The sequence below is a fragment of the Mastigoproctus giganteus genome, chromosome 10, assembly GCF_048544385.1.
Source record: "Mastigoproctus giganteus isolate SK-2022 chromosome 10, ASM4854438v1, whole genome shotgun sequence".
NCBI lineage: Eukaryota > Metazoa > Arthropoda > Arachnida > Uropygi > Thelyphonidae > Mastigoproctus > Mastigoproctus giganteus.
In genome coordinates this window covers 40207487-40219558 of record NC_143584.1, presented here as the reverse complement: position 1 = coordinate 40219558, position 12072 = coordinate 40207487, and the positions used below count along the sequence as shown (strand labels likewise).

Here is a 12072-nt window from a genome sequence, read left to right as displayed (position 1 = left end):
CAGTACTGCAAAGAAAGAAAACAACTCTGGAATATTTTTCATAACCATGCCACAACTACTAATTTAATCCAATATAAGAAGTCAAAAGCCAAAGCTCAATTTATTAGACATAATAAAAAATAAACATGGGCTCAGTGCATCACAACCATTAATAGATCCACTAACATAAGGGAGAGCAGTTTGGAAGATTAGGAAATCTCAACAGCAAATATCTTGCAATCACAACCCTAATGCTACATTGGAACAGAAGAAATCTCGCTTAGTGTGGATTCTCTTAGCGCTCTGTTTTTCCAGAACAAATTATCAGCGTTAAGCAGGGGTCACCTGTATAGATGTAGATACACCATAGATAGTTTTTAAATGAAAACTACAAATATAGTGTAAACGTATCATTTCAGTTGTATCTCATATTGTGATCATCCTTCACAATGGGTTACCATGTATTGCACTACCTCGAATAAGTAACTCTTCACCAATAGAGAAGACTATTGTTACTTATTCTCGGTAGGCACCACCAAAAGGCCAACAGGCTTTGAAACAGTGCTGTACCATCTGGGAGGTGGTGCCCACTGAGAATAAATAACAATAGTGTTCTCTATTGGGGAAGCATTACTTAATTCTCAGTGGGCACAACCAAAAGGCCAACGAGCTTTGAAACAGTACTGTCTGGGAGGTGGTGCCCACCGAGAATAAGTAACAATAGTGTTCTCTATTGGTGAAATGTTACTTAATTGAGGTAGTGCAGTACATGATAATCCATTGCAAAGGATGATCACAATATGAGATACAATTAAAATGATGCCTTTACACTATGTTTGTAGTTTTCATTTAAGAGCTATTTATGGTGTACCGACACTTACATTTAATAGTATTTTAAGTTCTTATAGTATTATGGCTTGTTGCATTTATATTTATTATAATGTATCATAAAAATAAACCAATGACAAAAACTACATCTATTAGACTGAAGAATTACCTTAGTTTTCGAATATACCTTTTATAAAATCTTTCAAGAAACATGCATAGCAAACTCACCATGGTTTAAATAACTGCCAGCCTTCAACAATTATAATTAGTCAAGAGAAAGTGATCCCTTGTAAGGCTTAACATTATACAGCTTCATAAGGCTCATGAGCAGGACTACCTCCGAATTCACTCAAAAAATATATAGCTCAAAATCTGAAGCAGGTGCAGCGGTGGTCTTTCTAAATAGTCACTTCTGTTCAGCTCCTGCTTGAATACAAAAACTATACTGCTGAACCAAATGCTATAAAGCTAGTAGTGAGAAACTTCATCTTTTTATTAAAATCATAAAATTTATACTGATTCTCAGGGTGCAGTAGCTGTCTTTCAAAAAAAAAACTCATATCACCTCGAAACAAATTACATTTATACTAATTTAACTCAAAGAAATGCAACACTTTTTGTTGGATCCCAGCTCATTCATAATCCCTGGAAATGAGAGTGGTAATTGAATTACAAAGTGCCCTACTGAAATTGATACATCTCTATTAAAAGTTCCATTTATTGATTTGTAGCTATCATATCAATAGTTTATCAAGCTCACTGGATGCAAATATGGCAAGATGAAACTAATAAACTCTTGCAGATAAAACAAAAACCAAAGAATCTGCTTCGATTTCACCAACGTACAGCTCATAAAAACAGCTTGCATAATGATAATCAACCCAATTCTAGAATATGCCTCACAAATCTGGAATCCTCACACCAAAATTCTTATAAAACAACTGGAACGTATTCAGAAATCCATAGTCAGATTCCTGGCATACAAATCTAGGTTGGAATTGAACACAAAATCCTACGATGAATGGTGCATTCACTTCGGGATTGTACCACTCTACCAAAGAAGAGCTGCGGCAGACTGCAAATTCCTAATGCATCTCGTGGCTGGAAAGTTGGATGCCCCCGAGCTGCTCTACCTCATCAACTTCAGCTGTCCTCCAAGAGCCTTGAGAAGACAAAATATGCTGGCACAAGAGCCATTCAGAACTGATCAACTCAGATTCCATTACTTCAACAGAACTGCAAAATTGCTAAATGAAAACATTAATATCAAAAAAGAGCTACAAAGGTTTTACAATCAAACTACTAGAGAATGAAAATAAATGACTAATTTAATAATAATAATAACAACAATAATACTATAAAGATAGGTATACTTAGCTTTAACAAGGGAAAAAAAAAAAAAAAAAAAATTCTTTTTTCTCAATGAACAAAGATAAGAAATAACAATTAGGGAAAAAAAAAAAAAATAGGGATAACAATAAGAATAATAACACAAATCAATCAATAATTGTGAACTATCAAGAAAAGAAAACAACAAAATGCTTAGAAATACAAATTTCTCTGTTACCACAGCTTTGCTCAAATGCAAATCGCTTGTAACGTATTATATGCATTGTATATGTTGTAAATTGACCTTGTATATTTGAAATTGTATATTGAGACCTGACAGTGTGTACAGATTGTAAATAGAATTATTACTGTATTGCTACTGTCATATTCCTCCTCTGTAAGGCTTCGGTTGTTTTGGAGTAATAAAATAAAAAAATAAAAAAAACCACATAGCCTTATCAGGGCCCACATTGGCCATACATGTAATACCCAATTCTTCTTGCCTACTGGCAAGAGCCATCCCATTTTATTTATCTGTTAAGCAATACACAAGCAATGTCCGAGTCTTTGTTACATCTACAGGAACCTTTCACACTTCAAAACATAATAGGATAAGATGCAAAGCTAACAGTTCCTTACTTTTCTGAAAATAATTAAACTGTTCAAATTTCAGATATCTGGCATTCAACTCACACCACAATATTGCACAAAAAATGCTATGAAAGGGGCAATATGGCCATATAGTCCTCATTTCACTAAACACCCAATACAACTACATCGGGACTCCATCAAAGACAGGAGACATATCTTGTATTTGGTTCAAATACTATACTTGAGTGGTTTGAGGGGGTTTTTTTAATGAAAACCCCAAATACATGGGTTAGAAGATACTTGTTAACATGACTTGAATTTCTGTAGCTTTTAAGTTTCGGGAAATATGTAGGAAAGAAGATTGTTCCAGAAATCAAAAATTGAATGAATAAATGAGGAAGAAGAAAAGTTGGTTCTGTGAGTTTGAATTTAGACAGGAAAAGGATGTTGACTGGCTGTGTGATGTGTTCAGATTGGTTTGGAAAAGAAAGCAGGAATTAAAAGCTAATTCAAAAGAACAATGCCCGTGGAAGTGTCTATAGAAAAGGCATGCAGCTGAAACAGAGTAGAGAGACTCTGTTAGGGATGAGTCATTAATTATCCTAGCTGCCCTCTTCTGAATGAAATCTAGAAGCCCGAGAAAGGTTTTGGGGGCACCACTCCAAATGTGGGAGAAAATTCCATGGTAGGGCAGATTTGTAATTTGTACAGAGTGTGAAGAGCTGTTTGGGAGAAAAGTAATGCTGAGAGAGAACCCAGTGTTTTAGATGCATAGGGAGCAATATTTGTAATGTGCTTATACCAAGAGAGATTAGAAGTCAGGGTAATCACCAAGAAACCATCACCAAGTTATGATCAGAAGTGCCTAGGGGAGCACTCACCCTGAGTATGTACTTGGAAATGTTGTTTGTGTGAAAAACATACAATGTTGGCTCTGTTTAGGATTGTGTGTTGTTCTGGTAGGTAAATGAACAATCTCTGCAAGGTCATTAGTAATTGTGAATCTGCATCTTGACCAGCTGTGTCCGTGTGACTAGAAAACTGAAGGCAGCTGTTAGAAAAGTTGGACTGGAGTACCTAGTTTCAAAGGGAGGATGTCAGAGTTCCAAGTGATTAGTTGAGTTGAGATAACAGTAGAGACAACAGATAAATTTGACCGAATGGGGCAGAGAAATTTTCATCTATAGAAGATTGAAAAGAGGAAATTCCAAATTACCAAGTCTCCGATGAAATATCAGAGTGGACATATGCACACGTACCACCTCTATAGCAAGAGGAGTCTTACATCGAATAATCAGGACAACCGAGGTGAGCAGTGGTCGAATCAACCAATAATTGGGATTGTGTCAGAAAACATATATAAGGCTTGGCAGGCTGTAAGTGTAAGTGGACATCATTAAGATTGTAACTGAGACCACATATTTGTGAAGTGAAAGAGGAATTGTTTGGGAGGTTTATCATCTTTTAGCAGACAAATTTGTTCTATTAATTTGACATGATGTATTCAGTGTTTAAAAAAAGTGAGGAGGGCCTGTTCTGTGAAGTAATGAAATTTTCAGATATAGTATACAGGCAAGAATATACCCAGCTCCGTTTTCCTTGACATAACATGTTGACCAGATGTGATATTTTTGTAATATTCATGGACCACCTCACGTGTGCCTAGTCTCCAGACACTGCAATTTGCAAAAAAACTTTTGTTTCCCCCCTCACCAATCTCGTTGCTCTTACTGTACTTGTTCCAGGAGCTCCCCACACCCTTCCTAAAATGAGGCTTCCAGACCTGTATGCAGTACTCAAGATGTGGCCTAACTATTGCCTTATACATTGGAATAATGAACTCCTTATCCTCGCTAGCAAAATTCCTGTATACCATTGACAAAAAACTCCATGAGCTGTCCTGACTGTACAATTACCCCTAGGTCTTTTTCATTTTCCACTACCCTGAGTGTAGTACCACACAGTTGGTACATTACTCTGGGGTTCATCATCATCATCAGCCATTTTCAATCCACTGCAGGATGAAGGTCTCTCCAGCAACTTTCCAGTTCCTTCTGTTTTGAGCACTGGCCATCCATTTACTACCCAAAAACTCATGAATTTCATCTATCCATCTCCACCTTTGTCTTCCAGGTTTTCTTCTAGCTCCTCTTGGGTACCATTCTGTTATTTTCTTAGTCCATCTGTCATCATGTCTTCGAGCTATGGCCCAAGACCATTTTAGTTCTTTAGTTTTGATAAGAATGTCCTTTACTTGAGTTTGCTGCCTAATCCATGTGTTTCTCTTCTTATCTAACAGTCTGATTCCCAGTATAATTCGTTCCATTCTTCGCTGTGTAGTTCTCAGCTTCTCTTCCATTCTTTTGGTGAGTGCCCAAGTTTCACTTCCATAAGTCATGGTGGGGAGTATACATTGGTTCATTATTTTACGTTTCAGACAAACTGGGATATTGCTCTTCAGTATGTGACTATATTTCCTGAATGCTATCCATCCAAAATTTATTCTTCTCTTGACTTCCAGCCATTTATCATTATTACAGCTAATAACTTGTCCCAAATAAGTATGACTCCACCTTTTCAAATACTGCTCCTTCAATCATTATTTCCCTTTCTGTGGCATACTTGTTCATCATTACTTTTGTTTTAGCCATATTCATCTTTAGTTCAAAATCCTTACTAACTGTGCATAACTGATTAAGATTTTCCTGTAATTCTTTGGTATCGTGACTTATGACCACAATGTCATCTGCAAATCGTAAATGGTTTAGGTACTCTCCGTTCATTGACTCCTTTCTGCGACCAATCTAATCTTCTGAAAGCTTCCTCAAGGGCAGCAGTAAACAGCTTCAGAGATATTGTGTCTCCTTGTTGAACTCCTTTCTCGATTTTAAATTTGCTACTGTCTTTGTCTAGTCTAATAAAGGAGGTAGCACTCTCATATATTTTCTTCAAAATCATAATATATGGGGTATCTATGCCTCATCTTTCCAGTGCCCTAAACATTGCCTTATGCTGTATGGAGTCAAATGCCTTTTCATAATCCACAAATGCCAGGCATAATGGTGTTTTATATTCATTTGCTTTCTCCATTAGCTGTGATATTACGTGAAGGTGATACATAGTTGAGAGAATCCTGTCCTAAAGCCAGCTTTCTCTTTCGATTGATTCTCATCAAGTATTCTTTCTAATCTGTTAGTAATGACCCTTGTGAACAACTTGTAGATGTGGGATAACAAGCTAATTGGTCTATAATTTCCAATTTATCTCCTTTCTTATGCAGCAAAACTATGATTGCATTATTCCACTGCTTAGGCATCACACTTTTCTAATGCACTTTGTGAAGAGCCTTGCCAGTTTTTGTGTTATGTCTCTTCCTCCAAATTTTAACAACTCTAATCTTCATCTTCCCCAGGGCTTTCTGATTCTTCATTTTCTTCAATGCATGTTCTACCTCATCAGGAAGAATATCAGGTATGTCGTATGTGTTGCTACTTTGCAATCCATCTTCCCCACTGCTGGCATCATTCCTTCGCTCTTTGTATAATTCTCTATAGTAGTCTTCTGCTATTTCAATTATGCCTTCTCTGTTGTTTATGAGTACACTATCGCTACTCTTCTTCAGTATCATTTGTCTTTCTGTATTACTGCTCATGGCTGCTGATTTAAATCTTTTGTTTTCCCTTAATGTTTGTTCTACTTTTCTTGTGTTAAATCTTCTTATGTCCTCTCTGAGTCTCTTTCTAATGGCTTTACATAACTCAGTATACTCAATTTTCTCCCTGTCAGTGTTTTTCTTGCTCTTCATTTGTCGTCTTTGGTTCATCATGACAAGTGTTTCTTGACTAATTTTTTCTTCTTTGGATTTCTGTTTCCCTATAGGTTTCTTGGGCTTTATCACTTTCAGAAAGTTGTAATATTCCTCGTCGATATCTTAGTCCTGAGCAGTCTGCAGAAGCTCAAACTTGTTCTTAAGTTCCAGTACATACTGCTTTTTCTCCTCCTCTGTTATCTCAAAGACCTGTATTATTTACTCGAGTCTTTTTTCCTTTCCTTTCCTACATCTATATCAAGTGTACATCTTACCATTCTGTGATCACTTCCAACATTTACCTTATTCAGGACAGTAACATCATTCACAATATATCTTCTGTTAGTGAGGATGAAGTCGATTTCATTAGTTGTTAATCCATTTGGACTCCTCCATGTCCACTTTCTGTTCACCCTTTTCTTGAAAAAGTGTTCATTACTGACAGTCCTTGAGATTCTGCAAATTCCACAAGTCTTTCACCTCTTATTTCTTTCACCAATTCCAAAATTTCCTATAGTTCCTCTTTCTGTGCTGTTTTGCCTTTTTCCAACCTTAGCATTGAAGTCCCCCATAATAATAGTGTAGTGGGTTTTCTGCTCATCTAGAAGACTCAATTTTGGTGTACATTTCTTCAACCTCTTCATCATCGTGGCTCTATGTTGGTGCATAAATCATTATAATCTTTAGCTTGTACCTCTTAGAAATCTTGACTATTAGTCTTGATACCCTTGATGATGTACTTTTGAATTCCAAAATGTTGTTTTTAAAATCTTTATGGACCAGAAACCCAACTCCACCTTCACTCCTTTCACTGTTTCCGTTGGTGTACAGCAGATTTCCACTTGATAAACTTATAAGTGATTCATTTCTTCTTGTTTCAGCCAAACCGATGATATTCCAATTCACATTTTCTAATTCCTTTTCCAGCTCTAATATCCTGTCTTCACCGATGAGTGATCTTACGTTATAACAGGCCAAGTTCAGTTTCCGTGCATGGCAGCCTGGTCGTATTCAGTACTTTGCATTCATCAATGTTAAACTTCATTTGCCATTTCTGAGCTCATCTGCCTAACTTTTCTAGATCCTGTTGCAATAGCATACTGTCATTAACTACCCTGCCAACCTTTGTATCATCTGCATACTTGGACATTAAGCCTAATATGCCTGGCGCCTAGTAGCCAGGTGGGTAGGAGCAGCAGTGCGAAGCACACGCTTCTTGATTAGACTGGGGTTCGAACCCGTGATGACCACCACATACGGAGGATGCAGAAAGGTCAGAGAATGACCACCACATATCCACGGAGCAATATCGCCTTAGTTGCTAATGCTGCTAAAAACCAAATAACAACAGCCTGATATGCCTTCATCAGTATTCATTGATGAATATAGAAAACAACAACCTTTGTTTTCTATATTTGTCCGTTCCTGAATTTCTGTTCTTTGCAGGCATTTTTACTTCTGCTTGGAAATTTGCTCATATCCAGCCAGTTCGTAAAAAGAGTGACAAATCCCTTCCATCCAATTATCATCCCATTGCAATTACTTGGCTTGGGCAAGGTTAAAGGTAAGAATGAAAAGACTCCAAACATGTTTAACATTTTAAAGCATTTTTTTTTTCAGCAGTTTCATCAATTTGAGGTTGCAGTACATGTTCAGTGGGTTCATGGTAGCTAAAATATGATACGTACACTTGAGTTTGCAAAGAGTGAATAGTCTGAAACAGCATCAATTATAATTCCATGATTTGTCGATAGAGATTTAGAAGTATTTAACATTAGCCCAAATTTATTTTCTAAGAAATCAGTCAAAGGTTTGGATTGAGTATCTGCAAAATTAATTGAAATCTTCACTAAGTATCATTGGTATTCGGTTGCATTTTTTGTGAGAAAGTTGTTGTAGCAGTGCAGCTCCTTCAGTTGTGTAAGGAAGTAAAACAAAATGGATGAGTTCAATAGTGTGTTTGATCTTTTGGTTGGGTGAAATGTAAATAACTGCCAACAGGTTGAACACTCACTGATTTTTCAACAGTTCGTTGATAAATCACTTCCATATTGCTCTACTACTGTTGAAACCTGTGGAAGGTCTATAACAGGCAATTAAGCTGAAATATGATTGTTTCTTTTTGGATGATGCAATCGAAGCTGGTTGTTGTATTCTGTCTATTAAAAATCCTCAGGTAATTCATTTGAACTCAAATCTTCTGGATCGAAATTTTCAGGAAGTTCTTGAATATAATTTCATGATGTTGACGGTCCAGCTTCTTGATGAGAAGTCAATGTAGAAGGTTGATGTTGATCAGAATCTTGAGAAAGATTTTATTAAATTCTGCATTTTTTTTTTTTGTTTTTGAACTCATTCTTTTTGTCGACATGGGAGGCTTCTTCAGTGGCTGTGAAGCTTTTATTCTTACATAATTCTCTCGATTTTACTCAGCTGGAGTTTTAGCCATCTTTGAAATTCTCTTATAGGTTGTGAACTGAAATTGGATTTGGTATTTTTACAATTCATTAGTTGACGAAAGCCATTTATAGAATAGTATGACATCATAACCAAATACTACTGCAAGAAGTGATTGGTGTTTGTTGAAGTGATTGTTTTATTGTTGTGTTCTTAAATCAAAACTGTTTAAATTTTTAAACAGTTTAATTGATCAGCTATTAAAATTTATTGCTAGAACCGAAGTTATGAATGATGTTGACGTTTTATTCTCATGCCTGCTACTTACTCTACTGAATCAACATTAGTGACTGAGTTAGCATCGTTGGTGCCATTTGGGAAGTGGTGTCATTTTGCTCGCAAATGGTCAGAAATAGTCATTTCTGACCATTACAATTAAAGAAAACACTTTACTTTCCAGGTAGGTTGAGTTTCAGTTCAGTGGGATAAGGTGGCTGATGAGCTTGCAGGGGGATTAAAATTGTGTGGTGTCTAATCAACTCTGTGCAGCTAGCTGTGGGTTAATGTCATAAATTTCATTACTTGTCAAGGTCTTTTGAATATTTTGTCATTGTAGGTGTAAGGCTCGTGTGGCAAATGTAATTCAACAATGACTTATGTAATGAATAGAAAACTTTGTACAACCGGGCAAAATATTTTCAGCATAGCATGTAGTGTTTTTTTTGTATTTGAGTTACCAACCTGTATTGTGAAGTTTAATTTTTGGCAATATTTTGTGCTGTGTAACATAATTTAATGATATATTTTAATATATTTATTTTATTTTTTGTATTAGGTATATTATGCCTAGAGTGGAGTTCATGTACAGCATGTCAAGAAGCTTGCACAAACTGTGTGGGTTCTGAAAATGACAATTTGGGGTTTATGAATTTTAGTGCTAACCCAGAGACTTCAATTTTTAATGAATTATAAGCTCAAAATGATTAATTTAGGCTGCAATGAGTGTAACTGTAAACAAGGATTTGCTGTTTTCTGTGAAAATACTTATCCAGGAAGCAATCCATTTAAAGCAATGCATTTCATCACTGCATTCTGAGCAGTAATGCCAATCTTGTCTCAGTTCAGTACAGTTCTTTCTCATTAATTTTTTCAATGCCAGAGTGGCAGTTCTGGAGAGAAAATGATTTAATTTCACAGCTATTACAAATGTGCTTTGGTTTCTTCTGGATGTCTTATAACATATCATAACAATAGGATTGAGGCATTTGGTCTATATAAGAAACAAGAATTGATTCAGCTTTGTTACAAGTGGATAACTGATAGTTGATTCATGCCTTTTACTTTCACTATGTCAGTGCATCAGACAATCTTTAGCTACGACTTGCTTTTTTGAAGTAGCAATAAAACTAATGAATGTCAGTGATTTGGATGTTCTAAGTGTTTTTTATGTATTTGCCTGTAAATTACTTAATGTGCTATATATTATGGCATTGCCTTTTTAAGAAGCTGGGGTTGGCTTTATCTGTAGTGTAATTATTTTTCTGTGCCTTTATTATGTCATATAAACGTCTTTGTATTTTTGAGATACTCCTTAGTATGGATGGATGCTGAGATTTGTTTTGAGATTAATTTTTGTAGCTTTTATCTTATTAGAAACACATCACAATATCAACTGCTGTGTGATTTTTATTCGTGTGATGAAAATAAAGTAATTGTAACTATATTATGGAAGTAAAGCTGTTACCCCTCCAACCCCCCAGGTTTTCTTTAAAGTAATTGATTACGCATTGCATTAACTGTTATTTGCTTATATGCATGTTTATCCAAGCTTCAGATTTAGGAATTAATAAACTTTATATGCATTAACAATTCAGGATTTTGATTTGTAGCAAAACTTTTTTTTCTTGTAAATTTTACATCATTAGTTTAGATGGAGTACTATGTTTAAGGTAAAAATGGGACCAAATCTTGTTTGAAATCAAAAGACTATGTATCTGGCCATAATTAAGTTCATAAGTGTTTTTTAGTCATAATTCTTTAAATAATAACTGTAAAAAGGCCTCAATTTTAGCTTTGATTTTGGTACAGTGGTACGTCTCACTTAGAAAACAATTCTTTCTTAGTGCAGGAATCAATTTGGAGGCAGCTGTCTTCATTCTGTTTATGGCAGTATTAAATGTGTTGATTCTTTGATCTTTAAGAGTTATCTGCATGTTTGCTATAGCTGTTTATCATTTAAGTTAAAAACACTTTTGTTAATTGGAATCACAGTCATTGTCCTCTATATGCAAGGATGCATACCTCAAAAATAATGCATGGTCTTGTATTTTATATATATATATATATATATATATATATGTGTGTGTGTGTGGTGTATATATACACATACACTCTCCTATATATATATATATATATATATAGAGAGAGAGAGAGAGAGAATTTTTGGCAGTTTCTGCTGCACTGTCCAAATGCACAGTGTTGAAGGTAATTATATTTTCCAAGTAAGAATGTTCCCTACACAGGTAGACATTGTTTTTAAGCTATAGCAAATTGCAGTGCTTAAAAGCATCTGTTTTAAGAGATGTCCTTTTTTGTTTCAATAATCAAACAAAATATCTACAACTTGTATCTAGATTTGAAGAGCACACAATGAAACATCTTTAAGGCATTGGCAGTGTCAAAAGAATGATTTTTCTGCCAAGGGCATTCCTAATTAAGCATATATTTCACATGCTGTGAAAAGCATTTCATGATAAAATGTGAAATTCCCGACAGGTATGAATTAAGTAATATAACAACTCAGGTTTAATTCCAGGCAGTTTCATATTTTACCGCTGACTTGCGTAATAATCACCTTGACATGCATGCAAGATTATTTATTACTACTATTGTAAGTGGTAATTTTTTATGCATGATATTTCTTGATTAATTATTTGTATTAAAAAAAAAATAGTCTGCAGAGTTTGTGATTGTCCCCTCATATTTTTTTAACTATTTTCTTTTAACTGAATGATTAATCTTGAATATACCGATACAAATTGTGATACTTGTGATAAATTTCTTTAGGCTGTACATTAAAATAACAAATTAAAAATTAGAAAAGATCTTTCTACATTAGTACATATTTGGGTTAGTGTAAG

The 12072-nt window shown here is 35.2% G+C and overlaps 1 protein-coding gene across 1 annotated transcript in view; it reads left to right on the top strand.

Annotated features, from left to right (window-relative positions):
* Ras85D (GTPase ras-like protein 1) overlaps positions 1–11256 on the top strand; it is a 209477-nt gene extending 198221 nt beyond the window's left edge. The window contains exon 9 of the mRNA XM_090383776.1: positions 9768–11256. The gene's annotated coding sequence lies outside the window, so the exon portion shown is untranslated. The remainder of the gene's footprint in view (positions 1–9767) is intronic.
* The last annotated feature ends 816 nt before the right edge of the window (positions 11257–12072 follow it).